Source organism: Nomascus leucogenys, chromosome 19 (genome assembly GCF_006542625.1).
Source record: "Nomascus leucogenys isolate Asia chromosome 19, Asia_NLE_v1, whole genome shotgun sequence".
Taxonomy (NCBI): Eukaryota; Metazoa; Chordata; class Mammalia; order Primates; family Hylobatidae; genus Nomascus; species Nomascus leucogenys.
Window position 1 is genome coordinate 67609210 of NC_044399.1, and position 5247 is coordinate 67614456.

The following is a 5247-nucleotide window of genomic DNA, read 5'->3' on the forward strand; positions in this document are numbered from 1 at the left end:
TGAAACCCCGTCTCAACTAAAAATACAAAAATTAGCTGGGCGTAGTGGTGCACACCTGTAATCCCAGCTACTCAGGAGGCTGAGGCAGGAGAATCGCTTGAACCTGGGAGGCGGAGGTTGCAGTGAGCCGAGATTGTGCCACTGCACTCCAGCCTGGGCAACGGAGTGAGACTCTGTCTCAAAAAAAAAAAAAAAAGAAAAGAAAATTAGAAAATCTAAATAAACAAGAGACAAATAGAAAACTCTTACAACCCAATCTCCAATGATATTTACTATGAACATATTATTTTGAAACCTTCCAGACCATTTTCTATGCTTATTATATTGTCTTTTCTTTTCTTTTTGAGATGGAGTCTGGCTCTGTCGCCCAGGCTAGAGTGCGGTGGTGCGATCTCGGCTCACTGCTAGCTCCACCTCCTGGGTTCATGCCATTCTCCTGCCTCAGCCTCCCGAGTAGCTGGGACTACAGGTGCCCGCCACCATGCCTGGCTAATTTTTTGAATTTTTAGTAGAGACGGGGTTTCACCGTACTAGCCAGGATGGTCTCGATCTCCTGACCTTGTGATCTGACCATCTCAGCCTCCCAAAGTGCTGGGATTACAGGCGTGAGCCACCACACCCGGTCTATTATATTGTCTTTTCTATTGGAAGTATAATATTCCAATGCATGTTGTATATTTTGCACCCTCTGGAGAGACATGTGGGTTATTTATGGGTTTTGCATGCTTTATTTCATTTTTGCTACTATAAACAATGTTTGGATAAACATTCTACACATATTTTTACATATACTTGTCTGATGATTTCTTAATAACTGAGAGATGGGCTTGCTGGTCAAAAGATGTGTTTTGTTATGAAGCTTTTGATTATATTTATACCAAATTACCCTCCAGAAACCAATTTAAACTCCCATCAACAGGTTATAAAAGGCTAAGTCTCCTAGAATTTTCACAGGAGATCTTGTCAACCCAGCTGCCCTTATCCTATAGCAATAATTGATTTTAAGATAAGTGTAATACTGTGAATAGTGCAAATACAGGTGACTCACAGACCCAGTGACATCTTGGGTAACAACCTCTTGAGAGACCCTAGAACTACCCAGATAAGGTACTGCCAAATTCCTGACCCCCTGTGAGATAACAAATAATTGTTTAAAGATGCTGTATTTTGGCTGGGCACGGTGGTTCATGCCTATGATTTTAAATCTCCAGTTTGGGAGACCAAGGCAGATGGATCACTTGAGCCCAGGAGTTTAAGACTAGCCTGGCCAAGATAGTGAGATCCCATCTCTAAAAAATAAAAATTCTTTTTAAATTAGCCGGACATGGTGGCATGCACCTGCGGTCCCAGCTACTCAAGAGACAGTGCTAGGAGGATCACTTGAGCCCGGGAGATCAAGGCTGCAGTGAGCCTTGATCGTGCCACTTCATTCCAGCCTGGGCAACAGAACAAGACTCTGTCTCCAAAAAAAAAAAAGAGAGAGAGATGCTTAAGTTTTGGAATAATTTTTTATGCAGCAACAAATAACTAAAACAACATCTTCAGACTTTTTGCATTGGGTTGTTTTTCTCCTTCTTATTAATTTATAGAATTTTAAAAAATATTCTAGACACTAATCTTTTGTTAGCTGTAAGGGACGCAAGTATATTCTCCTAACCTTTGGCTTGTCTTTTTATGTGATTTATGGTGCTTTTTAACATAATAAAGATTTAATATTTAATATAATCAAAATTACAAGGTTTTTTCCTTTATAGTGTATGCTCTTTGAAGCTGATTTATGAAATCCTTCACTACCTTGGTGTAAAAAAGATAGTCTTCTAGGCCAGGCGCAGTGGCTCATGCCTATAATCCCAGCATTTTGGGAGGCTGAGGTGGGCAGATCACCTGAGGTCAGGAGTTCAAGACCAGCCTGCCCAACATGGTAAAACCCCATCTCTACTAAAAATACAAAAAAAAAAAAATAGCTGGGCGTGGTGGCAGGTGTCTATAATCCCAGCTACTTGGGAGGCTGAGGCAGGAGAATCGCTTGAACCTGGGAGGCAGAGGTTGCAGTGAGCCAAGATCATGCCAGTGCACTCCAGCCTGGGCGACAAGAGCGAAATTCTGTCTCAAAAAAAAAAAAAAAAGTCTTCTGTGTTTTCTCTTAAATGTTTTAAAAGTTATCATTGCACTTTTCATTCTTTAATCAGTCTGGAAATAGTTGAATTGATTTGGCCAAAACCCTTTGCCTCTTTAATTTCTCCATACCCTGGAATTGTCATTCCTATGACCCACTAGTCATTCCGTTTTGTGGATCAGCATCTCAACTCGGTCTCTATGTCTTAAGAATCCTCATCCCCATAAGTCTCAGTACAAAGCAGCGCCTGCCTCTCACTATGGAAGCTTTTCACTGTTGATACTCTTTCCCAGCCTCTCTTGCAGCAAGACACATGACTCAGGATCTGTCAATCAAGACACATTCCTCTTGGACTTTGTGTTTTTTGTTTTGTTTTGTTCTGTGGTATTTGTATATGTGTTTTTTGTTTGTTTGTTTGCTTGCTTTTTGAGATGGAATCTTGCTCTGTTGCCCAGGCTGGAGAAATCTCAGCTCACTGCAGTAGCACAATCTCAGCTCACTGCAATCTCCAGCTCCTAGGTTCAAACAATTCTTCTGCCTCAGCCTCCCTAATAGCTGGGATTACAGGCACTCACCACAACGCCTGACTAATTTTTCTATTTTTAATAGAGACAGGGCTTCACCATGCTGGCCAGGCTGGTCTTGAACTCCTGACCTCAAGTGGTCCGCGCCCCTTGGCTTCCCAAAGTGCTGGGATTACAGGTGTGAGCTACCGTGTCCAGCATCCTCTTGGACTGTGAATGATGCAAAGTGATAACTGATGATGCAAAGAATGGTCAGTGATTATGGAGCAGCGCTTTTCCAGCCTGGGTACCCATTGCAGTCACCTTAAAGTCTTGCTGAAGTGCAGGTTGCTGGGTGCCACCCCAGAGGCCGATTCAGTAGGCCAGGGAAGGGGTGTGAGAATGCACACGTCTAAGACTCTTCCAGGTGATGCTGAGGCTGCTGAGTGGAGGAATACCCTTTGAGTAGAGTAACGTCTTTGGTGACGATTGTGGCAGGGACAAGACCAGGCTCCCAGAACCGCAGAGTTGCTGCTGTACCCAGTGTCAGTGGTGGAAGCTGGGTCAGTTCTATGGTGGGATTTGGGGCATTGTTTCTGGCTGGGTAGCTGTTGACACGGGTCCTCCAGCCCTCCTGGCAATTCTGTGAGCTGCCCCTGTACTCTCTAAATAGATTCCCTTGCTGCTGAAATCAGCCAGTCAGTTTCCGTTGCGTGCAACTAAGAATGCTGGCTGATTCAGGGTCCATTTTGTTGTCTTTTGAAACTTCCCTTGAAACCTAAACCATCCTTGAGTCTTTCCTGACTTTTCTCTTCAAGATTTGCACTGTTGTTTTGCATCCCTGGGATTTATGCCACTTAATTCATCTTTAGTACATGTCTGTTAAAATATATATGTTATTTTTTCTTATTTCAGGAATAATATATGCTTACTACAAACATATCTGGAAAATAAAAGAAGGCTCAAAGAAGAAATTTAAAATCATCTTTAATCTCACCACCAGAGACAATCATTATGAATATGTTGTTATACGACTTCCAGGTTTTTTTATACATATGCATACATTTTTTATATATTTGGGATGATACTATACATATTGTTTTATAACTCCTCCTTTTTAAAATTCCAACTGTATAAGTAAATATTTTCCTCTGTCAAAATGTATTCCACAAGATGGTTTGCAATGGGGACATAGCTTCCAGCTTATGAAGCACTGTAATTTATTCAGCTAATCCCTGATATTTGACATGCGGGTGGAATCAAATGGGTCGCTATTATAAATAACACTGCCAACTTCTGATTCAAAATGGCACATTTTGAATTGGTTAGCAATTCCTGCTATAACTTCGCCAAATTCTCAAAACTTTCTTCATTCAACAAATATTTCTTGAATGTCTACCACGTGTCATGCGCTGTTCTAATTGCTGAGGATGAAGAAATGACCAAACTAGAGAAAAACACCTACTTTCATTGTAGCTTACAATGCAGTGGGGTGAACAGTAATAATACTATGTGTCAACAATATACACACAAACATACAATAAGTTAATATACTAATAATAAAATAATAATGATGACAGCTACCACTTATTAAATGTTTGCCATCTGCCAGATATTACTCTGAGCCCTTTCTGTGCAGTTAATCCTGAGGCCCTATTATCATCTCTGTTTTCCAGAAAACACCACTGATTCTTTAACTTACTCCCACTCACTATTAATGCAGGCAGACCTGGTGCTGAATCAGTTAAATCTGACCCTTCCCCCCAAAGCCTATGATCTTAACTGGTGGCTACATCATGGAGCAATAGAATCCCAGGTGAGCCTGATTTTTGGTTTTTTTGTTTTGTTTTGTTTTTTTAGTTCATCTCTTTTATTAACTCATACAATTACTTGTCTTCTGGTTTGTTGAGGCAGTAAGTCAGACAACATTTGCCACAATAACGTCTGTCAAAATGGCTTGCCGTAAACACGCCAACACAACATTCATCAGAAGGGCACCACGACGAGGGCGACTAATTTTTCCATCCTCATCTACCTTATAATATTTCAGGACAGCCAGCTTAACCTTCTTTCTCTTGTGCTTTTTCTTCTTGGGAGTGGCGTAAGACTTCTTCCTTTTCTTAGCACCACCACACAGTCTCAACACAAAATGAAGAGTAGACTCTTTTTGAATATTGTAGCCAGACAAAGTACGTCCATCTTCCAGTTGCTTGCCAGCAAAGATCGGTCTTTGCTGATCAGGAGGAATTCCTTCCTTATCCTGGATCTTGGCCTTTACATTTTCTATCGTATCCGAGGATTCAGCCTCGAGGGTGATGGTCTTCCCCATAAGGGTTTTCACGAAAATCTGCATTTTGGTGGCGGCTCCACTGCAGATGGCGGATTGAAAAGGAAAGGAGAGCCTGTTTTAATGAAGGAAGTAGACCACGATCTGTGCTTGTCAAACTTCAGCTGTAGACTAAGAAGGCATGGGACTATGGCCGGGCGCGGTGGCTCACGCTTGTAATCCCAGCACTTTGGGAGGCCGAGGCGGGCGGATCACGAAGTCAGGAGATTGAGGCCATCCTGGCTAACATGGTGAAACCCCGTCTCTACTAAAAAATACAAAAAATTAGCCGGGCGTGGTGG

General features: G+C 41.9%; 1 pseudogene; it reads right to left on the bottom strand.

Annotated features, from left to right (window-relative positions):
- Window positions 1-4470: 4470 nt before the first annotated feature.
- LOC100598506 lies at window positions 4471-4988 on the bottom strand (annotated as a pseudogene).
- Between the last annotated feature and the right edge of the window lie 259 nt (window positions 4989-5247).